Here is a 17,535-nt window from a genome sequence, read left to right as displayed (position 1 = left end):
ACGTGGCTCAACTGTAGTCCACCATATAAAATTAAAAATATGAAAACATGTCAGAGTTGTTTTTTTCTTTATTCTTCCCCTATGTAGCTACAAATCTGTTACAAATGAAAAAAAAAACTCTTAGGATACAATATTACAAATATTTGACATCATGCAAAATGCAGATGTCTTGTAAAACGGAAGATGTGACCTTGGCACCTTTAAACAAACCCTCAACTCCTTTCATAACACCATAAAACTACTTAATGTGGTTGATGTTGTTGTGGCAAAATCTGTACCCCATCAGTGCAAAACAGTCTGTATCAGACTAGGAATGTTTTTGTTGACAGATGATATGCCAAAATGGACGGCGACTACAAAGACCTTTGGGAAAAGACAAGTTTAGACTAGGACAGGACACATTCTCCATGGGTGAATCACTTCTGTGCGGAGAAATGTCTCCCTTTGAGGATTTGAAGCTCAGGTCTGAAGGATCATGAAAGCAGTTGAGACGTGAGAGGCCTGACAGTAGCACGTTATCCATTAGTTTGATTCAGAGGTCGAAATTACCACAGGCTGCCTCACATGTATAGCTTCAGGTCAGCCAAGCAGAAAGGAGACGATTGCCACAATATGCTTTCTCATTGCCAGGGTGAAGGTTGTTTTAAGGGTTAAGCACTTAACTTGGCTGAGCTACTTTAAGATCTTTGCTTTAAGAGCAATTTAACGTGCAGTGAATCAAAGGAAGCCTGCAAATAATTTCTTATATCAATTAAAACCACTATGGCTCATATGTGTGAGCCCTGTTTTCAATCACAGGCATGTAAATCGGGGATTACTGAACTATTTTCTCCATTGCATTCCATGTTTGTATGAATCTACTATCCATTCCAAATGTTTACAATGTGCACAACACACTGGGGGAACCAAATCCCTCACCAAAGACCAAGTATCCAGTGGATTGCAGATCATACAGAGTAATGAGAAGCTAACAACTGATGTAATATAAAAGGCATCTAAAACAGCAGAGAGAAAAAAGCCCTGTGGATGAGTTCTTGCTCCACCCCTGAACCTGACCTTTCCTTCTAGTAAAGGCAATATCCTGTGGTTGATCTCTTTGTCTCTCTCAACCAACAGAAAACAGATGTGGAGCTCGTGGCCTATATAGTACACGGTCACCAGCTGGAGGGGAAGATATATGAATGTGATTATTATTATTTTTTTTTTTTGTAATGGTCCTAACACTGTCAAAGGCACAAAAAAAAAAAAAAAAGAATTTGGCGCAAATTTAGGTGTCACTCACATTCTTACATTTTCTTCCTGTTAAAAGAGAGTTTTTCTTTCCCACTGTCACCAAATGCATTCTCAAAGTCAGCCTTTGATCGCTGGGGTTTTCACCATATTATTTTATAAAATATATAGTATGTAAAACACCTTGAGGTGACTGCTGTTGTGATTTGGCGCTATATTAAAAAACTGAATTGAATTGTTTTGATCTCTATTGAATGATTACATGAAAAAGGGACAAAAAAATATTTGCCACGCATTCTTCTGCTGTGTAACCTTACACCTTAGCTGCAAAGTGGGAATGCTTTTATTTTTGCAAGTATTCACTTTTTTGCAAGAAGAAATGTCACAGGACTGCCGAATTTATCACAATTCACGGAACAACTATGCCCGCGCCAAACTTCACAGCAAGTTTTTTTTTTTTTAACATTTTCAAGTTATTTTAGCCAGTGTGGCCCCACCACGCTGGTCTACAACAAGCATGCAAATCATTAATCAAACCATTAACTGATAAGCTGACGAGTTAGAAAGTTCTCATTGCTTGCATATCTCAGCTGAATGAAGCTGAGCTGAGTCTGTATCCATGTAATGTGTGTTTTAAGTCCCAGCTGTCACTGGTGCCACCATGCACACTGCTGAGTCGTGCCTCCCTCTCTGAAGCATTTGGCCGGGGGCCATTCATCCTAAACGTGCTGTTAGCACTCACTCTCGACCACTCCAGCTGTCACTGACCTCGACCACGACATCAGCTAAACTGCCACTCTGCACGTCTGTGTTCGGACGCTCCAACGAGCCAATGTTGGCATTTGCTACACTCAGGTTTCACTGTGGTGCAGCTTCCACGTCGTTGTGGTGAGTTTAGTAGAAGTGTCTGATAGCTGACAGTCTGCATGTGTCTGCATCGGCCACTCATGCCAGCTGCTGCCAATTCACAGTCAAAGCTTTAGTCACAGCAGAGGGACTCCCATTGAAGTTTGCTGTGCATGTGTGTTTATGCAGGCATCCAAAGCAGCTGTCAAAGCGCATCTTCAGATGAGATCCTAGTTGACCAGTAACAGTTATCAGGACCTAAAGTGCATTTTAATTTTTTATTTTAAATTTTTCACTAAAACTAATAATTACACCATTAGCTGCTAATTTCCACACTCCCAGTTTGTATTGCAGACTTTCAGTTAGTTACTCAGACATCTCTTCTGCTCCAGAAAGAGCCTCAAAACTTTCCAAGAAGCTGAGAAGCTGAGCTGTGGTTCTCGATTGATCCTTATGTGTAGAAATGGTAGACCGTCCCTTTTCCCGTGTGCTTTTATGTGGCTGCTACAAACTCTAAAAGTACTAAATGTGTAGCTCAAGGTGAGCCAAATGGCACTGTCCTCTAAATGCAAGGATTAGATTTAGTGTTAGAAAAACCACTTTAATGAAGCTGCATTCTTTAACCTAGAGCGTGACCTTCTTATGTCAGGCCCATATGAAAGGTAACATGCGCTTTGCTGTTAAACAACCTTTTTCTGCCGTCTTCACCTGAATTTTTTCACCCTGGAATCCACTGCTGCCCTGCGACCATGTTTTGGCATTACCGAGTTCACGCTCAGAGCAGCCTGACATTACAGAAGTTTTGCATGTGAAACAAATTAGAACAAAAATGGGCCCTGAAGATAACACGGCGAGGTTTTCTTTTTTTTTTTTCTAATTCATATTTTTATTAAGGTTTCAAAAGCAGGCATTCACAGTATGTACATAATGTAAGCATTCTTCATACTTAGGTTATCTGCCTTAAATACTGAAATAGTATTTTAATTTACATCCAAGTCATAAGGGAAGAATACTTACAACGATAGAAGTAATTGAAACCATCACATAATCCGAAAATCAAAAAACAAAAAACAAAACTAACAAACCTAAGAAAAGAGAAAAAAAAAAAAAAAAAAAAAAAAAAAAACAAAAAAACAAAAAACAAAACAAAAAAACAAAACAAAAAAAAAACACGGATATGTTGGTATGGGGTGATCCTATAAATATATATACATACATCATAATTATTGGTTTGTAATAGTAAAATCTGGCCTATGAGGCGTGATATATTTAACCCAGTTTTCCCAATATGATGTAAATTTCTCCAGCTTGTGGTTAACAGAAGCTGTTATCTTTTCCATGTTATAAATTTCCATTGTGATTTCCATCCATGTACTTATGTTTGGGCTCTCTGGGGATAACCATTTTCTGGTGATATTCTTTTTACAGGCCACCAATAAAATATTTATTAAATGTTTATCATATTTAGGCCATTCCTGAGGTATATATCCAAAGAACATAGTCTTACTCTCGAGAGGTATTTCACGTTTAAAGATATCCTGTAAGGCATTATGTATTTCTCTCCAATAATCCCTCAAGATTGAGCAGTCCCAGAAAATATGGTAATGATTTGCACTTTGATTTCCACAGTTCCTCCAACAAGCAGGGGGGTTATCATCATAATGAGACTTCTGAGAAGGTGTTATAAAGTATCTAATTAGGCACTTCCAGCCAAATTCCCTCCACTTTTGTGAGCTGGTACACATCCACTGATATCTCCATATTGCCGTCCATTCTTCCTCTAATATTTTTATCCCTCCTTCCTTCTCCCATTTTGTTCTAATATATGAAGTCGAATGTGGTTTCAAATCCATTAGACCCTTATAGAGACATGATACAATTCTATCAATAGTTTCTGAGTTAACACGGCGAGGTTTTCATCCTACTTTCTCTCTAATGAGCTGATTACAAAACACAAGCAGACCTCTTTTTGGACCCAAGCCACAGAGAGAGAGGAGAGGATGGCAGCAACAGAAACGCCATGAGGGAGGAGGGGGAAGGTTTGGAGGAACTTGCTGAAGACAACCACATGTCTCTATATCCTAGCTCAACTCTGAGCTCCGACTCTTGTCTCCGGCTTCTATCTGAGAGGAGACTGTGGCCTGGCACTGAGTCAGCATGATGTGGAATCTAATATTTCCCATCATATGGAAATGTAAGAAAAGGAGCCCAGCTGCCCTGCCCTTAAGGCTGCGTTGACTTTGTAGCTATGGGGGGCCTGGTGTAAATCACAACTTACAAACTCCCTGCCCTCTCCCCTTCCCAACACAAACCCCAGAGTTAGGAGCACAAACAGATCCCCCTCCTCTCTCTCTTTGAGCACGATGGCTGCATTTTGCTGCGAGTGGCCTCTGCGCAAACCCCGATCTCTGCCTCTGCATCAGATTAGGGCCAACGGCAAACAACACAGACAATACTGCATTGTCTGTTAGCCTGTGTCAGTCTATCTCACAGCTCTCCACCACACAGAAAAAAGCCTGCTGGGTGTTTAATGAGGAAGTGACAATGATACAGTGAAGGGAAATCAGAAATCCTCCTCATCAATGGCACTAACAGCTGATTCCACAGCCAGTCAGGGGGGCAACATGGACTGAAGAAAGCATGCATGAGCTTGGAAACATTACTCTGCCTTCCCATGTGGTTTCCATTTGTTCACAATAAACAGGACACCATCATCACTTTCTACAGACTCAAATATTTTGGGAAGACAGTTCGACTTAGTCTAAAGATGTGAAGTTCAATCTTTAACCTTTTTTTATTTACAATACGCACAATATGAGAATGCAAATGTCCAATTTTAGTCTGGATATTAAACACCTTGACAACATTTGATTGTGCCCGTGTAAAAAAAACTATTTCCTAAAGTGTGAACAGGTCAAAGGTCGACTATTTCTCTGTGCTGTGTGCTACATTTAATAAAAAGCAACTGTGGACAATATCTGAAGCTGATTCTCTGTAAGGGCTACATGTGCAGAAGAGTGCAGTGCAGTTTAGGTGCCAACTTTCTGTTTACATCTATAAATGCTAGCTACAACAGGAAGTGACCATATCTGAATGAAGTGGTAAGTTTTCACCTGATCATCGCTGAAATGCTTTGCAGTCTGCCTCTGTAGACTGTATGGGAGCATACAGACACAGTTTAATAAAATTCTAGAATTTCACTGGAGCTTGGACTTCTTTGATATCAGTTAGTACAAATAACCGCACAGCAGCCATATTATTGGTCCGATAATTTCATTAAAAATGCGTCAAAAGGCTCAGGCAGCATAAACACAATCCAGAGGTCCAGGTCAGGGACGAGGTGAAGCCTAGCAGACAGCTATCAACTACAGCCATCTGTCAGTCAAAGAGACCACGCCCCCTAATGATGCAAAATATGCAAAACAATTTAAACAGGTGAGTTAAAAATATCACACAATTAAAGCTGTTGCGAAGGGGAAAATTAGCTATAGAGACGGAAAATAATTTGTTGCTCTCATGTGAAGTTGGACATCACATGGACGTCTATGGGCACTAACAGACTGCTGGAGCCTCAAGTGGATGTTAAAGGAACTGCACCTGTTGCTGTTTCCATGTTGGTTTTATTTTTCAGCTCTTGAGGTTACTGCTTGTAGCTGATACAGGCTAATAATGTCTGGTAATCTACCATTTTTCTAACGGTCCAAGCCAGAGACAAACACTTCATCACTTAGTCACAGGACTAAATTAAAAATATTCAGTGTTCGGCTTAAAAAAAACATCCAACCTGTCACTTTCCTTTGTCCACAGAGTTTATCTTGCGGTGAGATAATAGAATAAGTTTCACCACCCCACCCCCCCTCCCTCCCTTCCTGCAAATGAACTGACCTGTGGTGACCTGGGTAGGGTTTCCCCGCAAGACCCCCGCTCTGTGACCACCATTGTTCCTTTGTAAGCTGATAGACAATGATGATGTTAGACCTGAAACACTTTTGGGAAACCAGGCTTGAGATGAGTCAGTGGAGAAGCGTCTGTGAAGAGTTTGACCGGGCTGTGTGTTTGTCCACCGCTGCTGCTGATGACACATCGTGCATCACACCAAGTACAGTGTATACAAGAGTGGATGTGTTTAAGTTTTCCTCCCTCTTTGGAGAGTCTCGAGCTGGCTGAGGTAGAATTACATGACAGAGGAAGGCGATCGTTAGACCCTCAGTTTGGCTCAGTTTCCCTGAAACAACTTATTTCCGCCGCAATCGTGTTGAAGATGAAGGAGAAAGGCTGCAGTGACTGACGAGGTCAATCGGCCTGTAATGAGCTTGTCAGTTATTTTACTGCACAGCCCTTAAAACGGCTTGTTAAAACTACATTATCCTGCATTTTCACATGTGTTCTCACAGGCCATGTGTGCTCCTTTTGAATGTGGCGTGACCTCTGTTTCTGTGCCGGGATTCGAGTGGCCACTCGTACCCGCTCTAGTGTAAAGAGGACGAAGCCCAGCCCGGATATGATGTGAGCCTCTTTAACCTCACGCACTTGAGTCAGAATTGAACGGGACGCCTCGAGGGGAGAGAAACAACAAGTGTTAAAACAAGCGGGGATTGTCCTGCGCCGCCCGCCATGCCAGAAGCAAAGGAGACGGGATTGAGTGAAGGGCTCTACACATGAATGTAAGCGGCCATCTCTCTCTTTCGCTCGCACACTTTCCCCTCCGTCTGAAGTGCAGGCTGACTGTGAAAGATGGCGGTTGCACGCCGCCTTTTACTGCCGCTCTAAACGCCCATTAAAGTCTCATCAATTCATCCCTGCACATTTTAGTCCTCAGCACACCTCCCCACCCCGTCTGTCTGTGTGCTGCGGGTCTCACAGTGAGTCTCATCATCACCAAATCAGAGTGTCTAACAGATTTCATTAATACAATATCAGATATTTCTCACTTGGTCCACATGTCAGCTTTGAGCTACACATTTCATTATGTTTTATTTTCTAAATCATAATCATTAACTTCGGGTTCAGCAAATTGAAATAAAACAAACCAAATTAATTATTTTACAGCATTTTTTTGTGATGGTGAAAATCAGTCGTTATATATTTAATCCCTGCATACAAACCTATACTAACACACAAACACACATCTTGCTCTGTAAGGGGTGTGTGATCGCACTTATCATCCCCTCAATAATGTGAATATTTAACAATTATGTTTTTTTGTCTTTTAAAAGAGAAAGAGAAACTGATAATGAAACTGATGATATCACGTTTTCTATATTTTTAAAAAAGCACAATGGCCGTGACAGACGTGAAGACAGAATTGTGAGTTTCCTGATCTTTTTGACCCCTCAAATTTCAAGTCAAAACCCTTTTTTTAAAAAGCACACCACACAGCGTGAAAAAGAGGGAGAAATAAAACCATAACAGCCACGTCGATATGATAAGCAGAAGAACTCAAAGAAAATATATAAGTAGAAATGGCATAAAAAAACCCCATTAAAGACTCAGAATGGACAAAAATCCTGAGACACCACAGCCTGAAGTGAAAACAAATTAAAACAGAAAGTAATCTTAAGTTGTCAGTTATGGGACTCTCACAGAGACGGTCGCTTCAGGTTTTAAGGCGTGCTCAGAGAAGATTTTAGCAGGATAACTAAAAGCTGGTTTCAAACCGAGCTTCTCCAGAACCTTACAGAGCATCATGCGTGCTGCCTCCTCCACGCTCTGTTCAGGCAGATCACTCACCTAAAGCACATGGAGTGTGAATGCATCTGAAGCTGAGTATTTCCTGCTTTACGCTCAGACTGGTCGATTATTCAAATATTAAAATTTCACTTAGATTTGTCTTCCAATCATAATGAAAATCAATCAATCAAATCAATTTTCTCTTTAAAGATTCAATCTTTTTTGTGCACCTTAGCGCACCTACAGTAGTGTGCTTTCACCTCTCCCTAAAAGCTTAGATCTAATCACTGTTTAGTTCAGCTCAAGCCAAGATGGTTTAAAACACCCTTTGGTCAATGAGATCAACAAGAAATAAAAGTTTTAGAAGGAAGGATGTTGTCTGCAGCAGATTAGGTTTTAGCTTCAGCTCTTAAATTTTAGGTTCTTGGGCCTAAAGTTCAATTTAAAAATTTGAACTTGAACTGAAACTATCTCACCCTGACTCGGTCCAAAATTAATGTCTGAAAAACAACTTTGCAAAGCTGAGCAGGGACAACATGACTCACGGTTTTCTATTTACATTTAGTTCATCAGTCAGGGAAAAGAGCTGCAGCTGGTGACGGACTGCCTGTCAGGAGCCTGGAGGACATTTCCCGGTAGCCCGAGGCTCATTTTGGCTCGCTACAAACTCGAACGGTAATAAAGCAACAGGCAGGCAGGAGTTAACAGGCCTTTCACGACCGACTCATCAAGATCGACTCCCGCTCTCGCACACAGACTCTCTCACTACCATGTCCACGACGCTCAGGCGTGCACATGCTTCTGCTCCTCTGCCAGTAATGTTTAAGTTTTTCAAAAGAAAATGAAGGGAGGAGGAGGAGAGAGAGGAAAGAAGAAGAAGAAGATGAAAAAGGCCCAAAGATGCAGTTACAGACTGAAATGACAGTCTGAGGCCAGCTCAGTGAAAACAGGAGCAAAAACACACACACACTCTGAATATATGGGTGTCGTTCTCAACTATTTTTCATAATCCTTTAATATAATCATTTAGCTCACTTTTGTATTTTCATCTGCTTTTAAAAATAAAATAAAATCAAGTAATTGTTTTGTGTCGATTAGCTAATATCGCCAGATTCCTCTTGACTCTTTTTATTGGTGCCTCCACAGCCTTGGAATTGAGTTTTCTAATCCACATAACTTTCCAAAAGAGGTGTCTAGTGCCTGTTTGATCAGCATACTGTTATTACATATCATATGCTGTAACAGCGAAAAACAACATTTTTGAAATATTGTCATTTTAGAAAATGTGACATGTATTGAAGTATTGATTTATTAACACTCACAATACAGCCTTTCCCTGGAACTCCCTGCACTTGTTTTTTTTCAGTGCAGATCGGGGGGGACAAAAGGCATAATAAACATAAAGATGAATTGGACACCTATTTTTTTTTCCATGTCCCAATTCCCATGGCTATTCTAAAAATTGTAGCCTAAATGGAGTCAGATTGTCAGCCTAAATTGCTTTTTCATTATTTATTTTTCTTCTGCCGATCTACCACCAACAGCCAAGCATCCACGCATTCATCTTCTGGAGGTTCTGTACACTTTCTGGATTATAATCTGGATTACAATCAACTAACTGAAGTGATTGAAGGCACATATTCAAAGATTTGATGGCCAAGTGCTCATCAGTATGTCTGCAAAGTGTTGTCTGACGCTCCCTGCAGCAGTTCAGGGGTTTACACGGCACTTAAGGGAGCAAGCAGCAGCTATCCTTCATCCACAGCAGCTAAATTCCAGTGCAAACATTTTTCCGCTCAACCACAGAGGCCTCAGAAGCCCCCCCCCCCACAGCTACTGCATCCCGACGCTGGCTGCACTTTATGCCATCACGAGGTGACAGGCCGCTGAATGGCTTCATTGGTACAGTGCAGACTGTGAGAGGCATTCTCTCTCTGTCTTTCAACTTTTGAGTTTACTCAGCAGGAGTGAGCGGTTGTGGTGTTGGAGAAGGAGGAGGAGGAGGGTGGTGGTGGTAAAGGGGTGCTCCTCCCCCTCCTCAGGGTCACTTCACCCTCCAAACCCTCCTTTCTGCCCCTGTACGCTAGACTTCATCGGTATTTGCTTTAAAAAAAAGAAAAAAGAAAAAAGAAAAGTACCCCCTCCTCCTCTTCTTCTTCTTCCAACACACACACCTACGCACACACACACACACACACACACATTGACTCCTTTACCAGTATGTGGTTCATTAAATTTTCTGCAGACTTCCAAAAAAGACAGACACACACACACACACACACACACACACACACACACACACACACACACACGTGTTTAGATAGATGTGCTGTGGGGGAGATATCACACACACACACACACACACACACATACACACACAAAACAAAACAAAACAAAACAAAAAACAAGAAGCAGATCAATAAAATAGGGCCTGTGTGAAATGGGGGGCTTCAGCAGCACACGGGGGCTGCAGAGATGAAAGTAACATGGCCACTATAGGGTCTATGAACGGCACAGAGCGGAGCCCCCAAACTGAGGCTGAATGAGCTGAATAGGCTCATCCATTCTTCCCTCCTTTCACTCTCCATAGGCCTGAACTGTTGGAACTCTTCATTCCTCACAATGGCCAAACGCACTAAAACTTTTTCTTTTTTCTTCTCATGCAAATCACCTCAGCCCTGACCGCCAGTGTCATCATGTGCAGCAAAAAAACACACATGAACCTTCTCAGTTTTTAAAAAAGGATCACAAATGCTGCCATCATCTGAACCTTTAAAAAAATCAAAAAATTCTTTAGAAAAAGCTTCATTTTGGCCTTAAAGTCCAAAAAAATCCCAATTTTCCTAAATCTGTCTCATTAACATACAAATAAATAAATAATAATAATAAAGCAGATTTTCAAATGTGACTTAGAAAAATTCCCACCAAAGACGGGGCTTCTTTCCCACTAACATTTAGGCCAAAGCAAGTAAGAAAAAAGGGGGACTCATAAAAGTCCACCCATGACTTTGGAGATCATTAGCAGCGCCTGTTAGATAGGAGGGAAAGCCAACAGCAAATATAGCTGCTAAAGGGCCCCACAAAGGCGTGAAGTGTTTGTTGACTGCTCAGGCTGCAGAGCAAACAGTAAACTTTGAATCTTTCAACAATAAGTACACATCTCCCACAGTCCAAGGCACTGATGTGTCCACCATTCCTCAGCTCACTGTTTGATTTTTGCTCCTTTGTACCATTACAGGATTAAAAAAGTGGAGCGTGTGGCTGACATCAGAATAACTACAATGAAGCAGGAAAAAAATATATATCAAAGGTTATTTTTGCTTGAAATGAAACAAATGAAAAGAAGATAAAAAATACAGTCGACTTTGGGTACGTTAGTGCTAAACTGTGAAAAGTGAAGCAGGAGGATTGGCGCCGGGTATTCTGATCACATCTCTTCCCATATGGATCAAGTTGCAGGAGCAAAAATTTTTTGGATTCCTGTGTCAGATAAGTTCAAAGTGCAAATGAGATGTGAAGCTGCCCTAAAAGCTTCATCTGCCGCTGACACGCAAGGCAGCCGAAACAGAGGAAGAAGAGGAGGAGGAGGAGGAACAGCAGTGAAACACTTTCTAACACAAGAGAGGGAAAAAAAACCCAGCAACATTAAAGCGACTCCAGTTAGCATCTGCACGAACTTCTCCTACCTTCACTGACGTCTCTTTTTCTCCTCGAAGCTCTTCCAGCTCCGTGTTTTTGCCGGGGGTGGGGGGTTGAGGACTGTGCCAGGAGTCGAGATTCCCGTAAACTAGAACCGAGCTGGCACCAGCACTGAGCGACGCTCTCCAGGCTGGACGCAAAACTCCATGAACCGAGTTAAGAAAAGTTTGGAAAGCCGCAAAGTTTGCGCGACATTACACTCCTCTCTCTCTCTCGATCGCTCTCTCTCTTTCGTCTCCCGATTCAGAGCGCAGTGTCTAACTTTTTCTTACAATCCATCTTCCTGAAGAGGTGCGCTTGTGCGTGCGTGCTGTGCTGTGCGCGCTCTCAGCTAACTAACCTCATGCTTAAGTTTCTTCCTTGATGCGCGTAAAAGTTTGGAAGCAAACGCGGTTTGTGTGCGTCTCACGGCAGTTGTTGCAGAGACATGCGGTGCTGTTGAGATCTTCAGACTGCTGATCTGTTTTCAATCCGACCCCCCTCCTTCTCTCTCTCTCTGTCTCTCTTCCCCCCCTCACCATCCCTCCTCTCACTCCCCGTGCTCCCTGGTGAGTTGGGCCATTTGCTGCACCAGATGGGCCGGGCTAACTCAATCCAGCAGTTGCAGAAAGCAGGGGGAAAAAGTTAGCTTAAGTTTCAGTTATTGCCCGGTTTTTCACAGGCTTCATCTTTAAGCGTGTCTATCTGAGCCGGGTTTAGACTTCACGCTTAAAATGCGCAAATCTGCATCAGCTGAAGCGCTGATGTTGGAAAAGAAATAAGCGCCTGGTAATTTTCCCTTTTGGGAGCAGTGATTTCTTTGAGTGGGTGGACACATTATCAAAGCGCTCTTTTATCATGAACAAACCAAACGCGCATTCAGCAACAGATACATCCACAGCCTGTAGTTCCAGTCACAGCTTGTTGATTTAAAAAGTAGACAACAGGCAATCTTCATAATTCATGCTTTGTTTACTTCCATGTAGGCTTTTTCATCTTGGTTGGAACCTTTTATTGAGCGGTGCAGCGGGGGCAGCACGGTGCGGACAAACGGCATTTATGATGTGATGCATGTACAGTAGATTTCACCTCACATAACCCAGGCAGTGGCAGAGCGTTCAAAGGCTCATTTTGTGGTTCTTTTTTCAAAATATTAGATGTTCTTTTTTAAGGAAAGTGACGATGTGGAAAGAGGAGACAGAAACTGAGGGAAGCCAGGTCCACTCTGCACAAGTGCGCGAAGTTTACTTTTAATCAAATCTGAATTTAGCTGAAGAGTAAAAAGACTGAACTCTAAATCCTGCTTAAGTACAGATTCATGATAAAATAAATAAATAAAAAATACCCATAGTAACCAAAGTTGAAGGCCTCAATCTTATAGAATATATACCCCAGCAGATGTTTTTCCATGTGAGCACCACTTTAATGCTGAAGTGCCTCATGGTGAAGCTGATTTACTGACTTTATCAGCCACAAAATGCCAAGGCAGCATCTTATTTGTTAAAAAAAGAGGAACATGGCTCCCATGCAGGTGTCACAAGGTCTCTAAAAATTTTAGATTTACAGAAACATGAATGCAGGACCTAGTGCTTCCCAGTGGAACTTCCCAGTGGGAACTTGGGGAAAGGATGCCAACGTGGCATCCTTTCCCCAAGTTCACACCATGCAGCACCTGACCATCAACATAATGCAAAAGAAAATGAGAACCGTGCTCCAGCTCACCTCCTCACCTTCCGGTCTTAAGTGAATTTGCGTTTAACACAGGCTTACCAGAAGCTGCAGAGCTCTGTGCATTCTGACTCTTTCACACATGGAGCATGGAAAATTTCAGGAGAATCAGTAGTCCTTTTTCACAGGCAGGACATAGTCTTACTACAGTAAGTGCCTGTGTGGTTTAGGTGAAGCTGCCTGATGGAGCGCTTAATGAAACAGGTTATTAGCTGCTTTATTCACACATCAGTGCACAGACTTTATACCAGGTATCTTGCAGGTTAAAGTCTGAAGAACACTCGATCCATCAGCATCGGCCTTGTCAACATTACTAAAAGTCCTGTTTTTAAAAAGTTGGGTGTTGCAGTGAATGTGTGAAAACAGAAAACAGAAATTATATATATAAACTCATCAGTTTCCCCTTTCAAATAAAATATAATAATAACTGAGTTTTCATGTCCTCTCTGCAGTCTGTGCAGACCATCAAGTGAGTTGTTCCCTGTCTCCACCAGTCTGCATTTGGAAATGTCCCCAAGCAAGATACTGAACCCCAAAGCTCCTGATGCATGCTTTGCGTCAGAATGTGAGTGGCAGTTAAAAAGTACTTGAAGTGCAGCGCGTGTGTGAAGTCTGAGTGGATAGTAAGAGTAGAAAAGTGTTACATAAATACCAGTTTACCAATGAGCTGTCCCCACTCATGACACAGTCACATACAACACTGCACAAATGTCTTGAGCTGTCACTCATTTCTTCATATTTCACTCAGAAAATGGAAAATAAGTCCAGCAGTTTATCGCATGCTTATATGTTTGTATATGTTTCCACTTTGAAACGTGTGCAAACACAGCATACGAGGCAAAAACAGAGTGTGTACAATCCTAATGAGCCTGAAAGTCAATATTTAGTATGACCGCCTTTACAACACAGCCTGAACTCTCTTAGGTAGCTTTCTTGCAATTTCTGTAAGTGGTCTTCAGGAATGGTTGTCTAGTTTTCTCGAAGAAAATCTAAAGCGATTTTATCTCACTGTTGACTATCTTTTATTCTGTTTTCTGTCAAAATGGTTCCACACAGAGACCCTCAAATGAGAAGAGTTGCTTCAGTGGGGTCCAGAATGCGGGATTGTCATGTGGTTCATATAGATTTCAGATAGTTCCCGGAAGTGCTGTGCAGGGATTTGGAATATGTGAATATAGGGAGGCAGAGCTCTTCTTTCAGGAATTAGTCGTGAATAAAAACATTGCAATACAATAGTTGGTAATGCCAAAGTGAAGTGCATGTAGTTAGATCTCTGTATATATAAATTAATAAAATATTAAAGCTCTAACATTAACTGCAAGTGTTAACAAACCTTTAACTGCAGTTTTGACATAGTTGAGCTGATCATTACAGTGAGAAATCCGGCTGCTTTCATTAATATAACAGAATAAATATTTAAAAATGATTTATTACCTACCTGCCAGTTTTTTTCATGGTGGTTTAAGTAATCCCGTGATAACTAACATGATGATAAGTGTGTCTACAAGTGAATATTTAACTTGGTCAACAAAACAAGGTCAGATTTTGAAGCTTTTTTTTTACTGATTCCAAAATGTTAGATGAAATAATATTAACATAAATTAATTCACAATTAATTATATGCTCCTGGTTATTATTATGTTTGCTAACCTAATCTGGCATCAACTATCATGCCCAAAATCTACAAGTGAATTTGATTTCATTAATTAAACATTAACATTAAACATTTTTTAAAAGTGCATTTTAAACTTCTGTGTCACTATCTCTATGGCATGGGTTGCATATGGTGCTAACTTCTGGGAGCCATTGCAAGATTTTTGAGCCGCCATTGCTGTGTATTAAAAAACAACTAAATACCAGGATGCAATCACTCATCGTGGTGACTTCTTGACTGTGAGCTGACTGCAGGTTTCTGCAGCCTTATAAACAGTACAGCTGCATAATGACTGAAACTTGCAGTGCTGCCCAACAATAAGCCACAAACTCAGTTTTATAACTATATAGCAGTTGAGTAAACAGAGACTCAAAGCTGAATGACTGGTGATGTTAGACACCGACTCACAGATGCATTCATTCTTCATCGGCTTTTCATCCCTGCGAGGATTTCTTGTTTTTTGAGGACCTGTCAATCACAGAACCCCCTCACACTCACACACACACACACACACACACACACACACACACACACACACACACACACACACACACACACACACACACACACACACACACACACACACACACACAGTCCATAAAAGAGGCCTTTTAGCATGTTTTCGTGATCCTGCCCTGCCATTCATGTGTGAGAGAAACAAGCACTAACATGGACATCCCAGGTAACCCTGGCCGCACATGTTCAGCTCCAGAGCAAAGAGAACCAGGAGAGACGGAGTCACAGGAGGGCTGTCAGGCCTAGCTAGTTTTGGGGCTCAAGGTGCCACCTTTTGTGGCATTCTCTCTTTGCGCCTGCATCATGCCTGAGTGGCCACTGTGAAAACCAGCCTGTGCACATGAGCGTCCTCTGTGCCTGTATGTGTCCTCAAAAGAGGGTGAATGCCAGTGTCAGGCCTCTCTCCTGTGCTACTACACTCTCACAGGCAGGAATTTTAATGAGTGTTTTTTTCCCCTGATTACAGCAGAAGAATGTAACGGCAGAGATCGAACACCAAAGCTTTTGGACAGAGAATCAAAGAGGGAACAAGTATAAAAGGAAGGAGGTGAGGTGAAGACATGCAAAGGATTCAAAGTCTGACCACAAGATCATAGTTTGATCGTATTAGCTCATGCATTCTTTAGTGATGACCCCTGCAGCCCGTGATGGTGCAGCTTATTATTTGCCCGTGTTTATAGGTCACATGTTGCTTTAAATGAAATTGTTGGCCAATCTGGTGGATTTCAGTTTGATCTGACGGTCAGTGTCTGCGTAATAGAAACTCAGCGTTTGTCTTTATAGCATACTTCTTACTGATAACTTGGCAGGTCGGTGATCCATTGCTCAATCATGCTGCTATTTTGATTTCACTGTTAGAAAAAAATCACTCCGAGATGTTTTGCAGCATTATATATTTAAGATTATTCATCATTACGTCAACTTTTCTGCATTGTTTTACATAATGAAGTAATAAGCCTAAGATCTGTGAAACAAGTCAAGTTAATGTTTTTTAAATACACAGTAAAGGTTGTGGCTAAAACACATTGTCTGATAAATATACAAATATTTAGAAATCTATGTCGTATCAAAGTTAAAATTTCATTATTAAAGAATAATAATAATTGTTTTAAAATTATTATTTGAAAGAAGGTTTCTAATGGTTACCCGTCAGCTCAGTATTAAAGCAGCATAAATTCTGTCCCAGTGCTGAGTTAAAGGATGCTTGACTAACACTGCCATGACTCACTGCACCACCCTGTGGTTCCAAGTGGCATTACACAGGGAGTACATCTCTGCAACACAACAAACCAGCGCAGTCTCACAGCAGTTTTCAAATAGTTATAGTTAAATCTATTGATTTGTATCTCTGAACATACATTTTTTCATCTCCCTGAACATGACTTCTCATCTATTCAGTCACATATGAACTATTTTGTGTTTATGTGCCCAAAATATTTTTCACTTTTTAATGGCCAAAAGTTCGTAGGGGGTTGAGTCACACATTTGACCGATTTTCATTCATCCTTTATTATTATTTTTTTTAATATGTTATTAATTTTGAAAGATGAATAACTTTTTTAATGGTAAACATATGTTGCTTGGTGTAGCCTTTAAAAATTACTTGGTTCGGATTACGCGCTGTAACAATGTGGTTAGGTTTAGAGATTCATCACAGTTGCCACTCCTTTTAAAGGTCTGTTTTCTTGGCTACCGTGGTTACGTGAACCATGGTGCTTTCTCTGGACAGCACATTATACGTTGTTGAAATGCATCAGTTAGAAAGTATCTGTCCACGGACAATTTGTGTCACTGAACATGAACAAATAGACTCACTTTTTATGTCTGTTTCTTGTTTTGTGGGCTGAATTCAGCCCAAATGCACAAATCTTACCTTTACATAACATCATACGTGTTGTCTCTTCTTATTGATAGTTGATAAAACTGGTAGCTGAACCAATGAGCTAAACTGGTTTTAGTTCATGGGCAAAATACAAAAAAATCTAATCCCTATAGGGCTAGACTATATTGTTTTATATTACATTATTCTGAATCATTTTATTGCATTTATTTGTTGTTCACCTTTTATTTTAGAATAAAATGAGTCATTTTACGTTAATGAGCTCTTTTGTTTTGTCATATTGTGTTTTAATTTATTTAACTCTTCTACTTTATCCTGTTTCACATGGGGTTTTGTCTCCTTTAACAATGAATTTATCAAATTTCGGGATAAC

At 40.9% G+C, this 17,535-nt stretch overlaps 1 protein-coding gene across 1 annotated transcript in view; it reads right to left on the bottom strand.

The window, feature by feature from the left end:
• gli2a (GLI family zinc finger 2a) overlaps positions 1–11,946 on the bottom strand; it is an 83,765-nt gene extending 71,819 nt beyond the window's left edge. The window contains exon 1 of the mRNA XM_080903582.1: positions 11,433–11,946. The gene's annotated coding sequence lies outside the window, so the exon portion shown is untranslated. The remainder of the gene's footprint in view (positions 1–11,432) is intronic.
• Positions 11,947–17,535: the final 5,589 nt, after the last annotated feature.

Source organism: Rhamphochromis sp. 'chilingali' (genome assembly GCF_963969265.1).
Source record: "Rhamphochromis sp. 'chilingali' genome assembly, chromosome: 14".
In the NCBI taxonomy this organism is placed as follows: domain Eukaryota; kingdom Metazoa; phylum Chordata; class Actinopteri; order Cichliformes; family Cichlidae; genus Rhamphochromis; species Rhamphochromis sp. 'chilingali'.
The sequence above is the reverse complement of the archived record's forward strand: the minus strand, read 5'-3'. Positions and strand labels throughout refer to the sequence as shown.